The sequence below is a fragment of the Nansenia antarctica genome (genome assembly GCF_963989245.1).
Source record: "Nansenia antarctica genome assembly, chromosome: 8".
In the NCBI taxonomy this organism is placed as follows: domain Eukaryota; kingdom Metazoa; phylum Chordata; class Actinopteri; order Argentiniformes; family Microstomatidae; genus Nansenia; species Nansenia antarctica.
Genome location: NC_137678.1, coordinates 49863210 through 49885280, shown reverse-complemented (window position 1 = coordinate 49885280; position 22071 = coordinate 49863210). Strand labels below are relative to the sequence as shown.

Sequence of the window (22071 nt, the reverse complement as noted above, 5' to 3'; positions counted from 1 at the left end):
ATACTTGATTTATTTATTTATTTTTATTTTTACATTTAACCGAAGCCTTCATGCAAATCGATTTACAATATATATATATATATATCTGTCTAAGTGAATCACCGTGGCATTCTTAATCCAACATCCACCACAGAAGGGTTAGCTACACTTCTTTACTAATCCAAACGTTTCCCCCCCCCCCCCCCCCCCCCCCATCACGTCTCAGTTTGGAAGAGGAAAAGAGGTTAGAAGACCACAGAACACCTAATTCGTCCAAGATGAGCCGGAGAGCAGTAAACAGAGGTGAAGAGTCCATGGCCAGACAGGATGGGAGAGCGGAGAAGGGCGGAGACACAGGTGGTGATGATGATGAGGCAGGATGCAGTCCGGTAGACATGATGGATGATGGTGATGACCTGGCTCGAAGGAGTGAGATCCGGAGCAAGTACCGAGACCTCATCAGCACGGTTCAACGTGAGTGGAGGACACTTAAGCAATATCACACGAGAGGGAGTGTGTTATACTGAATATCAGCACGGCTGTGATTCGGTCGTAGGTACGAGGCCGCAGACCTCGAGTGTGATATTGCTTTTATACAACAGTTCTACAGCGCGATTTATTAGTTAACAGTAATAAGCGACAACAGATTATGATTTGTTTGTTTATTTAATCATAAAAATAAACAAAAAATAGTTCCGCAACTGAACTTCAAATGGACGGTTGCCTAGTAACCTGAACACAAACATGTAGTCTAATTAACGGTCATTTAGTAGAACATCTGTGCGGCGGAGTGATACATAGTTAAAGGTCCCAGTGCTGTTATACTGTATATCAGCACTCATGGAATGCCTCTTGTCCAATCAAATTACTTGGTCGGAACTAACTGTTGTATAAAGCATGATAGTCTTGTTTAGGACTGCCATATTTCCCCCACTTTGTGTAACTATTTTTGACACCTTTCAGGGATACTGAGTTGGCTTGACCATTGATTATATCTGTTCACAGAAAACCGAGAGGACATGTTGAAACCCAAAAACAACAAACTCACTGAGGTTCTGGAGGAGGCCAACAAACTTTTTAAAGAAGGTATGCTATGATAAATATTCTCTCTCACCTTTCTGCATAAGGCATGGGCCGGAGTCCAAAATTGTGAAGTTCATTTTCGCCCTAAGTATTTTATCGACGGTCTCTTTTACGCCATGGAAAAGGCAGAAACCAGAATGAAGAAGAAGTAAACAATGTTAGTGAGCCCATCTGTTCGGTACATGATAGATCTATTTTGGGAGTTGCACTTGAATTATGAAATGCCATCGTCGCGGAGTAAGTGGCTTTGTTCAAGCCTGTTTTCTATTGTCAAACATTGTAACCTCAGGGCTGTGGTTATAGTTTCTAAATAATGTGCATTATCTTTACTGTTCAAAGAAACAACTTCACCTGTTTATTTGTGTGCGTCTCTCGTCTATCTTGGTTTACTAAACTTTATTTAAACCACACAATACCAACGATGGCATCAGTGATGTTAGTCCAGTGAATGCAAGTAAACTGTTTGAACCTTTTTATCTTAGTGAATAGAGTTTACCCACCTTGCTTTGTGTGCTATTTGTTTTAGGGTTTTCCAACCTATTCAATCCATGGTGTTCAGGGTTTAACCTACTATATTAAAAAAAGGGGGGTCACATGTAGAAACTGTTGAAATTCCTACACTGTTCATCTGATTACCCTCAAATTACCCTCAATCAATGCTGAACGTCTGCACATCTTGATTGTTTCATTTCAAGTCTATTGTGGTGGTGTAAAGAGCCAAAATTATGAACGTTCTGTCAGTGTCCAAATATATATGGACCTATGAACTGTATAAGCAAAGTGCCTCTTCCCACCACCTTTCACAGTCCATTTCCCCTCCTGCTTTAATAATGACGTCGCTCTTTGTTTTCCCTCACAGTTCATCAGCCCCGGGAGGCAGTGCTGGATGCCCAGCTCCTCATTCTAGCAACAGACCTTGGCAAAGAGAAGGCCAGCCAACTGCATGCTGGGGGATCTACCTTTGACCCGGCTGCCTTCACTGAGAACCTTGTGAGTCAGAGTAGGAGGTGGTGGAGGATGAAGATAGTAGTTACTCTGATAGAAATCATCTCTAGTAATCTCCCAGAAGCAAAGTATCTTTGTCAGGGACCATATCATTGTATCTGCATTTAACTAGCCAGATGTCAGGATGTCTATTGATATGGTTGTCACAAGTCTTGTCAAATTTGCTTGTTCAGGACTTTGTATAAGTCTGATTGCTGAAACACTGTTTGTGTTTTGGATGGATTACCCAGCTCTCCTTCATGGGGCTGAATCGATTGGAGGATGAGGAGGAGGAAGCAGAGAAGGATGGCGCAACCGGCGGCTACCTACCCGCTGATGCCTGGCAGAAGTTGGCTAAGAGAGCAGAGTGCTGCTTCAGGACAGCCCCGACCTTCCACTACATGTGAGTGTCTCCTTCTCCTTCACCTCTTTGTGAGGATCGAGACAAAGGTGTCTACCGTACTGACCAACATGTGTCTTGTTATCCGACCAGCATATAAACCTGACTCAATTGTCACCCTATGTTCAGTCCTGAGCCTTCACTGTCGTATGTATCTGTATTTACCTGAGTTTCCTAGTAAAGTACCTACGTTTTGGATTATTGTGAACCTTGACGCCTGCGTTATTGCAGCACTTGGGTACACACACACCACTCCATCTCGTTATGTGCATGGAAGAAATTGATCAATTTGACTAATAATAACTAATTGTTATCGTCTTGGATGATTTTCCCCTGTATTTTTGCATGGAGAGTATATCTCTGATTAATCCCAGTGTCTGTTTTCTACCAGGCTGGGCTCGTTCCCGGCAGAGCCACCTCCACCAAGGCAACGGGTAGAGAGGCAGAGGAAGGTGCCCGGCCAGGAAGCCAAGAGGACCATGCCCATGCAGGTCTCTGTACTTCACACACTCAACATATCGTGGCGTTAGAATTATAAGGTTCTATCTCCATTTTTGTCAAAATTGAGTTTTTTTACATAATCTGATCCATTAGGTGTTTATTAAAGCCTGTGTGGTGTTATTTTTAAAATGTTGACATTTTTGAGTTAGTAATTCATAAAATACAAAGGTTCCATCTGACAAAACATAATGGAATGTAAAAACTTTGACGCTCAATATCTCTGAACTACCGTAGACGGAGATAGAACCGTATAATTCTAAGCTCACGATTTGTGTTTGGAGGATAGTGATGTTACCTAATTTATGTATTTTTTAGAGGGGGGGGTCTACGTCTCATCCAAGTCACATGATGCGTGAGCTAACATCTTCCTGTCTGCTAAACTCCACTGCTGTTGGAATAACGTTTAGCTTCAGGCAGCTAGGTACAAGTCCAGACAGTGTGGAGTATCATTGTTAGACCACCATTAGTGCTATCTATTTATAGCACCACTATAACTCGTGCTACTAGTTATATATCACATATCAGACTCCATCTTTTGGCCAGCAACGGTAACTTTTCCACCTACCTCAAATCTATGGACCGCTTTCAAATAAACACAACAACTCTGTAAAAAGCAAAGGAGCACAACACTTTCTGGTAGCTTTTTAGTCATACGTTTGAATACCTAATTGTTACCAATTCACACACGGTGTGGCGCTACATCATTTGTGGAGGACGACATGTTTACACTTGTTTGTCATTTTAAGTGAGGTCACCCAGAGTCCAAGATGGGGGAAATAGGTCATGTTTTTTAACTGTAGTTTGCTTGACTTTATCTTGCAGTTGATGAACTTTGAAGAATCCCACCAGGAGGCAACTGAGAAGGAGGTAGAGAGGATTCTGGGATACTTGCGAAGCTACTGATGACCGTGAGTTTTGACTGTTGTTTTGATATATATTATATTGTATTATATATATCGACTTGATGTTTACATTTAAGTTAATAATTGTATATCAGATCGATAGCCGTTGTGTCTCTCTTCACAGCGACATCACCTATCTCATATTATGCGTTTGTGATCGATCCCAACTCGTTCTCGCGGACAGTGGAGAACATTTTCCATACGTCTTTTCTGATCAGGGTGAGTGGCTTATGTTTGATAGGTATAGTTATCAATCGATGGGGGGGGCAACCACCACTGCAGCACTGCTACTCATTTATGAGATGCAGATAGTACTGTATATACATAGGGAGATACAACTTTAAGATTCCTACATTTACTATTACATAGCCAATGGAAGAATTATTGTATTCCTATATTTTGTGTTCCTTAGGATGGTTTGGCAAGGATGTACCTGGATAACGACAAGTTGCCTTGTATCGGTAAGAAAAAAACTACATTTCCCATCACACCTTCCGTACGCATGTGTATGAGTCTTTAATGAGTCATAAATATGTGTGCAGGTCGTGAGCTTAGAATGATAAGGTTCTAGGTCTATCTCCGTTTAGGGTAGTTCAGAGATATTGAGCGTCAAAGTTTTTACATTCCATTATGTTTTGTGAGATGAAACCTTTGTATTTTATGAATTACTAACAAAAAAAAATCAACATTTAAAAAATAACACCACACAGGCATTAGTAAACACCTAATGGATCAGATTATATAAAAAACTCAATTTTGACAAAAATGGAGATAGAACCTTATAATTCTAACGTCACAAGGTGTTGTGGTTGTATTAGCCGCCCTGGTAGGAGTAATATCTGTGAGGTTTCATGTTTACGAGTCCTGTTCTTGATGTTGCTTCCTTCCCATTATTCTGCAAGAATTATCTCAGGTTGTTCTGCAGGAATAACAGGTCGTTATTAATGTGAGTGCATGTGATTCAATAATACTGGGTCATTATTAATGTGAGTGCTTCATGTGATTCAGCTCCTGTGGAGGAAGGGGAGGTGGAGGCTGGAGGGTCGTCCACACAGCAGTGTGTCATCTCCATCAGCCGTAAGAGCTGGAGGGTGAGGGATGCTCTAGCTCTATACCCATCACTCTAGCTCTATACCCATCACTCTAGCTCTATACCCATCACTCTAGCTCTATACTCATCACTCTAGTTCTATACTCATCACTCTAGCTCTATACTCATCACTCTAGCTCTATACTCATCACTCTAGTTCTATACTCATCACTCTAGCTCTATACTCATCACTCTAGCTCTATACTCATCACTCTAGCTCTATACCCATCACTCTAGCTCTATACTCATCACTCTAGCTCTATACCCATCACTCTAGCTCTATACTCATCACTCTAGCTCTATACTCATCACTCTAGCTCTATACTCATCACTCTAGCTCTATACCCATCACTCTAGTTCTATACCCACCACTCTATACCCATCACTCTAGCTCTATACTCATCACTCTAGCTCTATACCCATCACTCTAGCTCTATACTCATCACTCTAGCTCTATACCCATCACTCTAGTTCTATACCCACCACTCTAGCTCTATACCCATCACTCTAGCTCTATACTCATCACTCTAGCTCTATACCCATCACTCTAGCTCTGTACCCATCAGACCCTTTGTATCTTACTCACTAAGCTCATCTATCTCACACACCAAACATCATATTTTTGTTCATAACTTAAAGGACTTTTTTAATGCTCTTTTTCAACAAGTTAATATAATTTATGTTCACACATTTGACAACCAGCTGATTGTAAAAAGGTTGTTTTATTTGATGTCATCTCATGCTTTGTTGTTTTCTGTCTCCTAGGAACTCATTGATGTCTTTGACATAACGGAGCCCTTAATCCATGCTCCAAGCACACAGGCTCAGGCAGATTGAGGCATCAGAATCTGTTAATACAATTTTTTGGGAAATGTTCATTTGTTTAGTTCTGACCTTTCTGAGCGACGATAATTAATATTTTCTTAGTTAATTCACAATTATTTTTTTATAGCACGATCATTTCTATGTAGGATAGATAATTTATAATTTGCGATCTGAAGAAGAGAATATAAGAAAAGAAGAATTTTATGTTCATAGAGTTGTATGGGTCAAAGTTGAAAGTTCGCCACAACTATCGCATGCCCTGCGTTCGCCTACAATGGCTAAACATCATCCAGATTTGATCTTCTGCAGAAAACAAGCCGGTGTTGGTAAGGTCTTACATTTTAATTCAGTAGATGTAAGCGCATTGATAGTGTCGTATATTTCTGTAGTATGTATGATCTATGTATGAATATGTAGTATATTTTAAACACACACACATACCAGGGCATGCAAGGACATGATGCCCTCTAACAATGAGGGTTCTATGGCAACCAGATGACCAACAGGGACCTCTGGGGGTTGGGCAAAGACACACATACACGCTGGCCCCTCCCCTCTGGAACGAAACGGGGAGAGAGAGAGAGAGCGTTCTCTTTCCAGCCCAGGTCCACGGGGAACAGACGTAATGTATATATCTGCCTGTAACTGATTAAATTGTCTTAAACTCAATATCTGTTCTTTGATTCATAATCAAGAAGAAATACTCAACACATGGCGAGCCTAGCAACGGAGTCTAAAAAAGGGAAATCTACGTTTGAAAACTTAAGCTGAAGCCACAGCTCTGAAGACGGTAAGAACGAAAATAGCGCTATTTTCTGTTTAAACTGCGAGGGGCGCGTGTACAACAGCTGTGTTTTCAAGCATTTTCTTTGAGACTAAAACAACCTTCAACTTTAAGGTTTAAAGTAAAGTAACTTGTTGGAAAAGGAAACACATCTTTCATAGTCTTTAAGCCTGGGTTGGTGATAAGGGCCGAATTTGGTAATTCGTTTTTTGGTGTAATATTGTGTTAAGATATTAGTTGAGTAACTAATAGATATTGTTTGGACGGTATTACGGAATATCGTGAGTGTGTGTGTAGAATTGTGTTAGTGTAAATGGACTGTGTAGTCTATTTTGTATTGTAGCAGTGAAAAACATACTCTTTGTCTGTGTGAAAGGACGCCATTAAACGGAGCAAGAACACGCACGCTCGGGCACGCGCGCAGACACGCGGACACACAGGGCCTTTAGACATCTCTGTGAAGAGACTGTGGAAACGTGAATACATTGTAGAATATTTGAATGAGATAAATAATAGTTTAACTGGATTGAAAGATAATCGTGAAGTTGTTGTGTCGTGGAAGATGGCATTATTGTGGAAAAGCAATGTTATGTTGTAAAGATTGATCTGGGAGTCCACGGCGGGTTTCCCCTCATAGGAGAAGGACAAAGACTAGCCCCTCCTTCCCCTACTCCATTTTACATGGAAGAGCTGGCGCATGCGCAATCGATGCGCGTTAGCCGGAGCACAGCTCCATCTGCTGGCCAAAACACGACAAGACATTTTTAAAACATTGGCTCTCTGTAAATTGATGAAATACAACCCTCCTTCATTGATGATGTTTGTAAATGATCGTTATATATTACTTTAATTAATTTAATTAATTACAAATTGATTGAATTAATTATTCAGATCATTTTATTTTTCTGTTTTCACAAAACTTTGATCAATTGTTTTGTGACAATCTAATGATATGTTGATAATAGCTAATTGACTTCACAGGTTTACATCAATGAAGTGTCAATGAATAATTCTAACTAATCATTCATTCAAGTCGATTTCTTTACAGATTGTAATTAATAATTAATCATTCATTCCTTTCAAATAACAAGTCGATTTCTTTACAGGTTGTAATTCATATTTGTAATTTACATCTTTTATTTTAGTTAGGTCATGTCCACAGCTTTTGATTAGGAATAGCAGAATAGTTTGTATTGATAATTAAGCAGTAAAAGGGTTTTTGTAAATCAGTGAATACTTAGGTGTTGACCAACCTTTGTGATTTAATAATTGTGTTGACCAGAACTGTAATAAGTATTGAATGAGTAATTAAGTGACACATATTCATAAACAATTAGGAAACACATTTAAGTATAAAGTACTTACACAGAGATTAGATTTAAGTTAATACTGCACTGACATACACAAGAGGCAAATCTGTTATTCTGAGTTGCAGGGTTTTGTGGGGACGGTTAATACAGTTATATTGGACTAGCATTTGTTTAGCAAACAAGGCAATAGGAAGGTGGGTTGTGAGAAAAGTACACCTTATAGAATATTTTCAGCATATTGAGCAGTATAAATCAATCAGCTTAAAATGGGAGCAAATTCAACGAAGGTGTTAAAAGATATTAGTGAGGATAGTGGAATATTGGCAACTTTATCCCCTATGGCTATAGTGGAAAAAATGAATCCTCTTGTTAGGGAAATTAGCAAAATGTCAACGAAATGGAATAGCCGTTGGGCATACATTGAACAGCCGTGGCCGAAAGAGGGCAGCCTTAATTTACAATTAATTGCAACATTGGAGATACTTATCAATGTACACAAGGCAAATCAGAAAGGGAAAGATAGGTCAGAGAAACGCAAGTTAGAATTAGACATCTTAGACCTCTTTAAGGTAGAGGGGCAGAAAGTAGCATCAGCTTGGAATGAGAAAACAGCTCACATGAATCCAGAAAAGAAAAATGAATTGGCCAGAACACTGGAACAGAAATTGAACATTCCATTCACAAACATGTGTCCAGTCTCCAGTCCCCCTCCATATGCTAAGGCAATGAAGGACCATTCCCAGAAGAAGAAGAAGAAGGAGCCAAGGGGAAAAGGGGACGACAGGAGTGACGAGGAAGATGACAGCGAAGATGGCAGTGAAGACTCAAGTGATGACGACAATGCTGATGAAGGCTACAACGCTCGGGTCAGGAAGATGATAGTCACAGCCGAAAAGAAAGGTGGGAGAAGACGCCAAGAGAGAGCGGAAAGAGAGGAAGGAAGACACCACAGATGGCTGAAGGAGCAACGAGAAAGAGAGGAAGAGGAAGATTGTCATCAAATGTCATCAAATACATTAAAGAACTGTCCAGTGCTGATTCGGGGTAACAAGATGGAATATCATCCGTGGCATCATACAGATCTGTCTGAAGTGATCGAGAAACTCCCAGTTCTGGAGGAGGGAGGACATTCGTGGACGCGAGAGGTCGACGTGATACTGACAGGAACGCAGGCCGCAATGGGAGACCTGAAAAGACTCTTAGCTTTTATTGCAGGATTGGATACAATGCAGGAAATATTGATGAAGGCAGGACTTCATAGATATATCAATACATCAGTTTATGATCCAGAGCTCTTCGCAGCAAACAGAGGCAAACTGTGGAAAGCAATCAGAGAGACTTACCCTACTCACATTCACCCAGACAATATCATTGTGAAGCCACTGGGGGGAGATGAGAATCCCCGGGGTTTTGTGGCCCGTGTGCACTCTCAATGGAGAAGTGTGACAGGGAAGGACGCTGAAGATAACCCCTTAGAAAAATCCATAATCAGGGAAAAAATACAAGAAGGGCTTCCTACCCCAGTTAAGGATAAGCTAGCAGAAGTGGTGGGGCTACGACACATGAACAAAGCTGTTTATATAGACCACGTAGCTCATCAAGTTGAGTTATATCGAAAGAATATTCAGATACAGAAGGCAGAAGACGAAGAATCACTCAGAATATTGACTCATGTGCAATTGACTGAAAGCGAGAGGAACATAGAGGGAGTGCAGGCTTTAGCCCCACAGCAACAGCCACCTGGAGTGCAGACTGCTACTTACCAGTCCTACTCACAGGGGCCACAAGGGGGGTATCCTGCTACTTACCAGTCCTACCCACAGGGGCCACAAGGGGGGTATCCATACCCACAAGGGCCACCAGGGGTGCAAGCGGTTCCATACCAGATGTACAACCAGCCTGGCCAAGGACCACCACCAGGGGGATGGACAGCAGCAGGGAAGAAGATGCTAGAACCGTGTTACCAATGCGACCAGAATGGACATCTAGCCTGTACCTGCTGCAACAGGCCCCAGGGGGGCGCAGGGGGGAGCCAAGGAGGAGGATATTGGCCTCCTACTACACCTGCTCCAGGAGTGATGAACCCTTACGGAGGCCCAGCAGCTGGCCTATAGGGGTGCCCGGAAGATCCGAGTGGGAGGTGCCAGCTGGTGGTGACAAAGAAGCCTGAAGGCGCCACGCACCTCCCTATGTCTAGAGAATATGTGAAGACAATCGGATTTGAGGGAATTAAACAGCTGATTCCTACAACTGAGCTTGTAGACTTAGAGTACAAGGGACAGAGAGCAACTCTGTCAACACTTGTGTCAGAACACACGCCAACAGGGCTGCTAGGGAGAGATGCTCTATGCCAATTGAACTGTACAGTAAAATGCACACCTGACGGCTGTCAGGTGACGGTGCCATCCGGTGTTCAGATTCCATCGACGGCCAGAGTGATTAAGCATAGAACAGACCTACAAGCTTTGCCTTTAAAGGGAGCTGATATAGAATATTGGGTTGATGGGTCTTGTTACGGGGTAGGAGAAACTTTGTGCGCTGGGTATTCCTTAGTTAAAGCACAGAATTCAAAGTTTATTGTAGAACAGGCTGAGGCAGTTCCTCAGCCTTGCTCAGCTCAGTTGGCTGAGTTGATTGCCCTCACAGAAGCATGCAACTTGGGAACCGGACGGAGAGTGACAGTGTACACCGACTCTGCCTATGCACATAATGTTTGTCATTTTAATGGAGCTGTATGGAGGGGGCGGGGTTTTAAGAGAACTGATGGTACGCCTATACAGCATCACGCACAGATCATGAAGCTGTTACAAGCCATGATGAAGCCAAAGGAATTAGCCATAGTGAAGTGTGCCACACACAGGTCTGACTCATCACATGTCACACAAGGTAACAGGGCTGCAGAAGATGCAGCCAAAGCCATTACAGGAGCAGACAAGGCAGGTAAAGGTCTTCTGGTCACACATGAAAAGCAATTACAGGGCATGGTCACACTTGAGGATTTATTGATGTTACAGAGTAGAGCAACTATGTTAGACAAGAACGTTTGGCTAGCAAGGGGGGCAAGTCAGGATGACACAGGTCTATGGAGGAATCATGAGGGGTTGGTTGTAGCACCCTCAGATTTAATAGGCATGTTAATACGGGAAGCTCATGGATTAGCACATGTGGCTAGGGGGGAGGTAAGACGCAAGATCACCAAGGAATATGGGTTTTGGAGTCCATATTTGATGGAACAGATTGACCATGCTTTAGGTCAATGTGGGGTCTGTTGGAGAAACAACATCAGAGTGGGTACACCAGTGGTGTCTGGGCATATCCCTACCCCAATAGGGCCACGGGTGGTGGACAGGGGGGTGGATGTACAGAGTAGGCAGGATGTTGTGCCAACAGGTGCCGAGGTCCCCAGAGAACCTGAGAAGGAGGAGCTACGACGAGATGCTGTGGTGTTGCCTGAGCCAGTGGCAATGCCAGTGTTACAGCCAGTGACATTACCGGCAGTGCCTGAAACCGAGGGGACAGTGGAAAGCTGTCCAGATGCCAATGAACCAGAAACCAACGAAGCAGAGAGTGTTGACAGTCTGGAGGTCCAGCCTGGGAGTGTCCAAAGCCTGGACACCTGTGCTACTGGGGATGCTGGCGAGTGCCTGCATCATGCTTCAGATGATGCTGAGGGCGACTCCCCAGACCTTGATCAGCGTGGGAGGGGACCAGGCGGCTGCCTGAACCTCAATGACACTGACGGACGACGACCAGTTAGGAAAAGATTAAAGACTATGAATAGGGTAGTGAAGCAGCAGATCAAAGGGAACGACGGGAATGGACAGCAGATGATAGCATGGCTGGAAACGGTCTTAGGGGCATGGGAAACTTATTTTGCTAAGATAGGAGCACCTATTATAGCAGACATGATTTTTGACTTTCTTAGGAGGCAGGGCCTCATTGACTGTTTTTGGAAAATCAGTCACTCAGTCCACGTTAATGAACTTTTCAGAAGACTAGTCCTCACCTGAGGTGAAGATCTATGCATTAATGCATTCCCTTTGTCCTATGCTTACTGTTGGAGAATTATGTGTTATGATAACTGAATGTCATTATTTGTGTATTGTTTGTTTGTTTCTATATCGTGTGATTGAGGTCAGTTGAGAAGTGATGTGGTGGTTATACAAAGCTAGGAGAGAGGTTCTGTTCCTAGCGCAACGAAAATGGAAGCTCCTGACTATGAAAGTGTTATCAATCTGAGACAGCGGTAAAGGCTGTTCTCCAACTGGGTACAAGTGCTAGTAACCTCTGACCCTGACGCTTCAAGGACAAAGAAAACATCGGTCGTTGGAAGTTTCTGTATTGATTTGTGCATGATGAACTGTGTTTAGTTTAATTGTGATTGTTATTTTCAAAATTCTTTTTATTATTGGTTGTTTTCTATTTTTTGTTTATGATATCTTTGGTTCCTAATACTGGTCCTGGGTTGGTCTGTGTTATTGTGCTTCTTGTGTTGTGTGTTGGTGTAGTTTTTCTGTCTGTTGTTGTTTATTTTTTTTTTAATTTTTTTTTGGGATGTTTTGTGGGGTTTTGTGTTTTTGTTTTTGTTTTATGGTAGTTTAGTTTCGGAACACCCTCTGGGTGGTCCGAGGGGGGATGTGTCGTATATTTCTGTAGTATGTATGATCTATGTATGAATATGTAGTATATTTTAAACACACACACATACCAGGGCATGCAAGGACATGATGCCCTCTAACAATGAGGGTTCTATGGCAACCAGATGACCAACAGGGACCTCTGGGGGTTGGGCAAAGACACACATACACGCTGGCCCCTCCCCTCTGGAACGAAACGGGGAGAGAGAGAGAGAGCGTTCTCTTTCCAGCCCAGGTCCACGGGGAACAGACGTAATGTATATATCTGCCTGTAACTGATTAAATTGTCTTAAACTCAATATCTGTTCTTTGATTCATAATCAAGAAGAAATACTCAACAATAGTGTGTGGTATTTGGCAATGGTCGGTCGAAAGAATGTTACCACAGAGAAGGAGAGAACCAAACCAATCTGTCAATTGTATTGTATTTTTATCTTGTTATTAAAGTTTGGACTGTTGTTTGACGTTTAGCAATTCCGGGTTTTTGTTTCAGTTTAAAGGGTTAGCCGGTTTGTTATTTTTCATTCATGATAAACGTGTACCGTGTGGCAGCCCTCTCACTATGTGCTGTGGCCAGACGTTTTCCACAGAACTTTTTTTCAACACTTTCATTTTTAAAGGTTTGAACATTGATAAATTTACCTTCAGTATCATACACGGGGAAGAAATTGATACATCATTTATTTGCATACATCTAGCCTTGCTTTTCCCGCTTTGACACACAGAAACACTAATATTATTAATTTCTATCCTCCCGCTATCCTTGTTCTGCTCAGACTAGCAGAGATTTTGTATGACAGCGATCTGACCAGTGTAACCCTAACCCTGTATGAGGAGAAAAAACTAAGCACATAGGATAATTACATTGGAGTCAGATTATCAATATTAGACATGTTTTGCTATCAACAAAACATAGCCAAAAGTCTCTGCCAAACATTCATGTGAAAACTGATATTATTATATTTGCTCTACAGCCTGAGTCAGTTCAACCATTCTTCCTGTTCTAAAATGGTCATTGTATTCCTGCTATTTTTATGCAATAAAACGTATGTCACCCCATTATTCTATCCAGACTGTTTGAGAGTCTAGTTTCCTCCTTGTAGCTACAGTATCAGTGCACCCAGGTGGCAGGCTGCAGGTTATGATGTTCTCCACATGAGGGCGCTGGTGATCCCACTGCTTTTCCATTCCATGGAGTGGAATGTTACTGTGCTGCTACACAGCTGGATACATTCATCAATAATAGGAGGCCTTTCATATAAATAAAAACATTGGAAAATATAACAGTTTTTTATACTGCTGCTGAAACAATTCGGAGTGCCAGATGTGTGATAGTTTCAACCACTGAATAGGAAATATTCTCATGAAGTTCTGGATTCGCCAATTCGCTTTGTGTTGTGCTGACGACAGTTGACCACCAGATGGCGCCGTGCCTAGTGTTTCTGCTATATGGCCGTGATGATAGCGCCCTCACGTGTTCATACATTAGTATTGCAGTGTATCTGTTACGTTCTACGTTCGCTAGGGAGAAGAAGAAGTAACAAAGTATTACTGGTGTTATGTAACAAGGAGTTTTATTATAGCAAGGATAAATTAAAGTCTTATTGGTATTGAGAAAAACAGAACTGGAGTTACAACAAATGCTTCAAACAAAAATAAACAATAAACTCATCCGTGATGGTTCTTTAAACAATAATTACTAACAGGTTTCTAACACAAGGTATAAACTAACAAGTATCAAACTAACAAGTATCAAACTAACAAGTATCAAACTAACAAAGTAGTACAACAAAAGAATGGTGGGCACACAGCTCCTGCTGCTTTCATGTCAATGTCTTTTAAATGATGTGGCCTCTGATGATTGGCTGGTTTGGAGTTGATCGGCTGGAGTTGATTGGCTGGAGTTGATTGACCACTGCTGGAGTTGATTGGCAATTATCAAGGGGGGGGGGGGGGATCCTCTGGACTGGACTTATCTCCTATGGCTGTTAAAGAGACATACACACAAACACACAGACAACCAGGCTACTCATAGCCGTCACAGTATCAGATGAGTGCTACGTAAACGCATTTAAACAGTATTGTTCATTCAATGTACATTGTTTTGATCTCAATCATTCTAAATAAATAATGTTAACTCATTCATAAAGACAAGTGTAGTGAATCCAGAACCTGAGATAAGGAGATCAGCGAGAGAGAGAAAGCCTGTTTGAGTGTAAAGTCTGTAGTAGGATCTACCAATGCTCACTCAGCGACGCAACAGTTTGCCAAACACTACAATAGTGATGCATGGTGGTGTAATTATTTTGCCCAGTGCAAGTCATGTATGCCTATAGTATCACTCTTTCTGCCCATTGATTAATTTGTATAAATGTTGTTTAGTTTGAGGAAGTGCACGGGGGCGTGACAGATGATTGAATGAGTGAGAGGAAACCACAGACACCTGTGGCAGAGTTGGCTGTGTGTTTGGAGAGCGTGCGACAATGACGTATTACTATCTTGTTATTTAAGTTTGGACTATTGTTTGACGTTTAGCAATTCCGGGGTTTTGTTTCAGTTTAAAGGGTTAGCCGGTTAGTTATTGTTCATTCATGATGAACGTGTAAAAGACGACCAAAGGGTGATGTCGTGGTTGGGTGGAGGGTGGTGATGTTGTGGTTGGGTGGATGGTGGTGATGTCGTGGTTGGATGGAAGGTGGTGGCATTGTGGTTGGGTGGAGGGTTGTGGTTTCGTGGATGGATGGAGGGTGGTGGTGGTTTCGTGGCTGAGGGGAGGATGGTGGTTTCGTGGCTGAGGGGAGGATGGTGGTTTCGTGGCTGAGGGGAGGATGGTGGTTTCGTGGCTGAGGGGAGGGTGGTGGTGTTGTGGCTGGAAGGCTGTGGTTTCGTGGCTGGGTGGAAGGTGGTGGCATTGTGGTTGGGTGGAGGGTGGTGGTTTCGTGGCTGGGTGGAGGGTGGTGGTGTTGTGGCTGGGTGGATGGAAGGTGGTGGCATTGTGGTTGGGTGGAGGGTGGTGGTTTCATGGTTGGGTGGAGGGTGGTGGTGTCTAATATTTGTAAACACTTGTAAATATACTTTTCGCGAAGGCAATAAAGCCTTTTATTTAGGATTGGTGGTGTCGTGGCTGGGTGGAGGGTGGTAGTGTCATTGCTGGGTGGAGTGTGGTGTTGTCATGGTTGGGTGGAGGGTGGTGGTGTCATGGCTTGGTGGAGGGTGCTGGGGGTTCGAGGGTGGTGGTGTCATGGCTGGGTCGAGGGTGGTGGGGTTGGAGGGTGGTGGTGTTGAGGGTGGTGGTGTTGTGGTTGTGAATGGGTGGAGGATGGTGATGTTGTGGCTGGGTGGAGGGTGGTAGTGTTGTGGCTGGGTGGAGGTTGGTGGTGTTGTGGCTGGATGGATGGATTGAGGGTGGTGGCGTTGTGGTTAGGTGGAGGGTTGTGGTTTTGTGGCTGTGGGGAGGGTGGTGGTGTTGTTGTGGCTGGGTGGAGGTGTTGTGGCTGGGTGGAGGGTGGTGGTGTTATGGCTGGGTGGATGGATGGATTGAGGGTGGTGGCGTTGTGGTTAGGTGGAGGGTTGTGGTTTCGTGGCTGGGGGGAGGGTGATGGTGTCTAATATTTGTAAACACTTGTAAATAAATATACTTTTAGCGAAGGCAATAAATCATTTTATTTAGGATTGGTGGAGTCGTGGCTGGGTGGAGGGTGTTGGGGTTGGAGGGTGATGGTGTCATGGCTGGGTCGAGGGTGGTGGGGTTGGAGGGTGGTGTTATGGCTGGGTGGAGTGTGTTAGGGTGGAGGGTGGTGGTGTTGTTGTGCCTCGGTGGAGGGTGGTGGTGTCATGGCTGGGTGGAGGGTGGTGGTGTCATGGCTGGGTGGAGGGTGTTTGGGTTGGAGGGTGGTTGTGTTATGGCTAGGTCGTTGGGTGAAGGGTTGAGTGTGTTAGGGTGGAGGGTGGTGTCATGGCTGGGTGGAGGGTGGTGGTGTCATGGCTGGGTGGAGGGTTTAGTGTTTTAGGGTGGAGGTTGGTGGTGTTGTGGCTGGGTGGAGGGTGGTGGTGGTGTTGTGGCTGGTTGGAGGGTGGTGGTGTCATGGATGGCTGGAGGGTGTTGGGGTTGGAGGGTGGTGTCATGGCTGGGTCACCGTCCATAAAAGGTGTGAGTGTGTGTGTGTACGCGTCTCTGTTTGTGTGCGTGTGTGTGTGTGTTGACCAACCTTTGTGTGTGTGAGCAAACTTGTAACGCCCCTCTCCCAGGCCTCTGGAGTGGATCGAGGAGCAGAAAACAGGGGCGTTCCTAAGTGTGTCCTAAAGGCTCAGAGGAGCCCCCTGTCTTCCTGGAGGTGCATTACAACAGCTGCCCCAACAGCACACACTCCACTGCTGCTGGTGGGCAAGGGTGTCACCTTCGACAGGTAAAACACACACACCTCCTTCTTCACCACCGCCATCATCTTCACCCTACCACCACCTCCACCACAACAGACATCACCTTTCAGGCACTCACTCATACCTTGTCCACCCTCTCTCTCCCTTTCTCTCTGCTCTCTGGTGGCAGCTGTAGGATCTCTCTGAAGCCGCCCTCGGGGATGGACGCCATGAGGGCTGACATGGGAGCTGCCGCCACTGTTTGTGCGTCCATCGTCACGACAGCAGCCCTGAACCTCCCTATCAACGTCAGCGGTGAGCTTGTGGACTCCAGTTGGACAGAGTATTCGATTTTGTAGTGTGTGAGTGTGTGTATGTATGCAAGTGGAGGAGGTGTCTGTATGACTGTATGTCTGTCTGTATGTCTGTGTGCATGTCTGCATGTCTGCGGAGGAGGTGTATGTATGTAAGTGGAGGTGGTGTCTGTATGTATGTAAGTGGAGGAGGTGTATGTATGTAAGTGGAGGTGGTGTCTGTATGTATGCAAGTGTTACAGACTTGTATGTATTGTATTATGTCCTGTGTCTGTTTTTGTTTTCATTCTGTCTGTCTCCCCCTAGGTGAAGTGGTGTGCATGTGGTTCCTCCCCTGTTGGTTATTGGGTCCTGTCCATCATCGTTATCTCGTCAGCCCTCACCTGTGTTCAATCAGTTGTCATCCAAACCCAGAAGATCATCTCCTACTTAATGTGTGTTTTGTCATGTGTAGCGAGAGAGGGAAGGGGTGGTGTTTTGTTTGACTAGTTTGTTTATAATCTGTTACCAGAAATTGTTTCTTTTGTTCATAGCTGTGGGTTTAGTGTGTTGATGGACCCCTGTTTTCTCTTTTCTTCCCCACGGGAGAAGGGCTAGGTAAGATACCCTGGGGTATACATTACATCACGTAGATAACCGCTGTCTAAAAACATTAGGTAAGATGCGAGCGGGTGTCACGCCCCGTAGTTCTGTAGCAGGTAGTTTAGGTTCCGGGTAGGTTAGTTAGTATGTGATATAGGTAGGTCAGAGGTGTAGGGAAGAATAGGGCTGTGTTTTGTTGTGACACCGTTCGCATGGTCCTTCTCCTACCCTTTGTTAATCCCCAGTTGTTTTTGGGTCATTGTTAATGTTATATGACTGTTGTCAGTAATATTTGTAAACACTTGTAAGAGGGTGGTGTCATGGCTGGGTGGAGGTTGGTGATGTTGTGGCTGGGTGGAGGGTGGTGATGTTGTGGCAGGGTGGAGGGTGGTGATGTCGTGGCTGGGTGGAGGTTGGTTGGGTGGATGGATGGAGGGTGGTGGTGGTTTCGTGGCTGAGGGGAGGATGGTGGTTTCGTGGCTGAGGGGAGGATGGTGGTTTCGTGGCTGAGGGGAGGATGGTGGTTTCGTGGCTGAGGGGAGGATGGTGGTTTCGTGGCTGAGGGGAGGGTGGTGGTTTCGTGGCTGAGGGGAGGATGGTGGTTTCGTGGCTGAGGGGAGGATGGTGGTTTCGTGGCTGAGGGGAGGATGGTGGTTTCGTGGCTGAGGGGAGGATGGTGGTTTCGTGGCTGAGGGGAGGGTGGTGGTGTTGTGGCTGGGTGGAGGGTGGTGGTGTTGTGGCTGAGGGGAGGATGGTGGTTTCGTGGCTGAGGGGAGGGTGGTGGTGTTGTGGCTGAGGGGAGGATGGTGGTTTCGTGGCTGAGGGGAGGATGGTGGTTTCGTGGCTATGGGGAGGATGGTGGTTTCGTGGCTGAGGGGAGGATGGTGGTTTCGTGGCTGAGGGGAGGATGGTGGTTTCGTGGCTGAGGGGAGGATGGTGGTTTTGTGGCTGAGGGGAGGATGGTGATGTTGTGGCTGGGTGGAGGGTGGTGTTGTGGCTGGGTGGAGGGTGGTGTTGTGGCTGGCTGGAGGGTGGTGGTGTTGTGGCTGGGTGGAGGGTGGTGGTTTTGTGGCTGGGTGGAGGGTGGTGGTTTCGTGGCTGGGTGGAGGGTGGTGGTGTTGTGGCTGGGTGGATGGAAGGTGGTGGCATTGTGGTTGGGTGGAGGGTTGTGGTTTCGTGGCTGGGGGGAGGGTGGTGGTGTCTAATATTTGTAAACACTTGTAAATATACTTTTCGCGAAGGCAATAAAGCCTTTTATTTAGGATTGGTGGTGTCGTGGCTGGGTGGAGGGTGGTAGTGTCATTGCTGGGTGGAGTGTGGTGTTGTCATGGTTGGGTGGAGGGTGGTGGTGTCATGGCTTGGTGGAGGGTGCTGGGTGTTGGGGTTGGAGGGTGGTGGTGTCATGGCTGGGTCGAGGGTGGTGGGGTTGGAGGGTGGTGGTGTTGAGGGTGGTGGTGTTGTGGTTGTGAATGGGTGGAGGATGGTGATGTTGTGGCTGGGTGGAGGGTGGTAGTGTTGTGGCTGGGTGGAGGGTGGTGGTTTCGTGGCTGGGTGGAGGGTGATAGTGTTGTGGCTGGGTGGATGGAAGGTGGTGGCATTGTGGTTGGGTGGAGGGTTGTGGTTTCGTGGCTGGGGGGAGGGTGGTGGTGTCTAATATTTGTAAACACTTGTAAATATACTTTTCGCGAAGGCAATAAGCCTTTTATTTAGGATTGGTGGTGTCGTGGCTGGGTGGAGGGTGGTAGTGTCATTGCTGGGTGGAGTGTGGTGTTGTCATGGTTGGGTGGAGGGTGGTGGTGTCATGGCTTGGTGGAGGGTGCTGGGTGTTGGGGTTGGAGGGTGGTGGTGTCATGGCTGGGTCGAGGTTGGAGGGTGGTGGTGTTGTGGTTGTGAATGGGTGGAGGTTGGTGTTGTGGCTGGATGGATGGATGGATTGAGGGTGGTGGCGTTGTGGTTAGGTGGAGGGTTGTGGTTTTGTGGCTGGGGGGAGGGTGGTGGTGTTGTTGTGGCTGGGTGGAGGTGTTGTGGCTGGGTGGAGGGTGGTGGTGTTATGGCTGGGTGGATGGATGGATTGAGGGTGGTGGCGTTGTGGTTAGGTGGAGGGTTGTGGTTTCGTGGCTGGGGGGAGGGTGGTGGTGTCTAATATTTGTAAACACTTGTAAATAAATATACTTTTAGCGAAGGCAATAAATCATTTTATTTAGGATTGGTGGAGTCGTGGCTGGGTGGAGGGTGGTAGTGTCATTGCTGGGTGGAGGGTGTTGGGGTTGGAGGGTGATGGTGTCATGGCTGGGTCGAGGGTGGTGGGGTTGGAGGGTGGTGTTATGGCTGGGTGGAGTGTGTTAGTGTGGAGGGTGGTGGTGTTGTTGTGGCTGGGTGGAGGGTGGTGGTGTCATGGCTGGGTGGAGGGTGTTTGGGTTGGAGGGTGGTTGTGTTATGGCTAGGTCATTGGGTGAAGGGTTGAGTGTGTTAGGGTGGAGGGTGGTGTCATGGCTGGGTGGAGGGTGGTGGTGTCATGGCTGGGTGGAGGGTTTAGTGTTTTAGGGTGGAGGTTGGTGGTGTTGTGGCTGGGTGGAGGGTGGTAGTGGTGTTGTGGCTGGTTGGAGGGTGGTGGTGTCATGGCTGGCTGGAGGGTGTTGGGGTTGGAGGGTGGTGTCATGGCTGGGTCACCGTCCATAAAAGGTGTGAGTGTGTGTGTGTACGCGTCTCTGTTTGTGTGTGTGCGTGTGTGTGTGTTGACCAACCTTTGTGTGTGTGAGCAAACTTGTAACGCCCCTCTCCCAGGCCTCTGGAGTGGATCGAGGAGCAGAAAACGGGGGCGTTCCTAAGTGTGTCCTAAAGGCTCAGAGGAGCCCCCTGTCTTCCTGGAGGTGCATTACAACAGCTGCCCCAACAGCACACACTCCACTGCTGCTGGTGGGCAAGGGTGTCACCTTCGACAGGTAAAACACACACACCTCCTTCTTCACCACCGCCATCATCTTCACCCTACCACCACCTCCACCACAACAGACATCACCTTTCAGGCACTCACTCATACCTTGTCCACCCTCTCTCTCCCTTTCTCTCTGCTCTCTGGTGGCAGCTGTGGGATCGCTCTGAAGCCGCCCTCGGGGATGGACGCCATGAGGGCTGACATGGGAGCTGCCGCCACTGTTTGTGCGTCCATCGTCACGGCAGCAGCCCTGAACCTCCCTATCAACGTCAGCGGTGAGCTTGTGGACTCCAGTTGGACACAGAGTATTCGATTTTGTAGTGTGTGAGTGTGTGTATGTATGCAAGTGGAGGAGGTGTCTGTATGTCTGCATGTCTGCGGAGGAGGTGTATGTATGTAAGTGGAGGTGGTGTCTGTATGTAATATATATTATAGTATTAGTGGTAACACGGATGACGTCGCAAGTAAGTAGCAAGCTGGCTCCAATTTTGAGGCAAATGTATCGTAAAAAGTCGTAACGCTCTATGTAAAGCCAATGTATGTGATTCCTAACTAGCTACATTAGAATTTTCATTTACAAATCATTATTCGTCTAACTAAGTCATTGGTAGCTAGCTACATACTTTGTGTTATTGTTATTCTATTAGCCTACTAAAGTAGCTAGCTAGTATTTAAAATTTTGTTGTTGCGAGATAATACGGAGCTAGTTATCTGCACTTGGAAAGTGTGTATCAGGACTGACATGTTGTTCTTTTTTGCTGTTGTGTTGACATGTTTCCCCATTTAGCCTGGTAATGGACGATAGTCGTGAACATGGAACTAGACGAAGACAAAGTGTTGGTCCTGTTGGAGTGGGTAAGTAAGAAGTTAGGCTCAATTCTGTAGCTTACTATTTGATATGACATGGCACAGGCCATAGCTAGCAAGCTCTAGTAGTTGATATTGATAATTGTTCATGCAGACTCAAACCTTTTTCTCATCTCCAGATCAACAGCTTGAAATTGGACCAACCATTGCTACAAATCAATCAGTTACAAGATGGCTTGTTGTTGCTGAGATTAATGCATAACTTGTGAGTAAAGCGAATGTGCTTGGTTATATTTTACATTAAATTCCTACAGTGGGGTGCAAAAATGTGGCCACCCCTAGTCAAAATGCCTTTTACAATTAATACCTAAGTAAAAAGAAGCAAACCTAAGCTCTAAATGGTAAACATGACACATTTCATCACATTTTGAAGCAAGATTAATTTAGATTTGTCTTTTTACAATTTCAAAATAATAAAACAAGGAAAAAGGCTGTGTGCAAAAGTTTGGGAACCCTGTCAGCTAGTACTTTGTAACTCCTCCTCTGGCAACTATAACAGCTTGCAAATGCTTCCTGTAG

The 22071-nt window shown here is 45.3% G+C and overlaps 1 pseudogene across 1 annotated transcript; it reads left to right on the top strand.

The window, feature by feature from the left end:
* Nucleotides 1–257: 257 nt before the first annotated feature.
* On the top strand, nt 258–21480 carry LOC308163509 (non-structural maintenance of chromosomes element 4 homolog A-like; annotated as a pseudogene). The gene is made up of 16 exons: nt 258–453; nt 985–1065; nt 1922–2052; nt 2298–2449; nt 2838–2937; nt 3770–3855; nt 3974–4068; nt 4262–4310; nt 4858–4940; nt 5705–5767; nt 16744–16901; nt 17045–17169; nt 17475–17482; nt 20535–20692; nt 20836–20960; nt 21473–21480. The product of its transcript is annotated as a non-structural maintenance of chromosomes element 4 homolog A-like (transcript).
* Nucleotides 21481–22071: the final 591 nt, after the last annotated feature.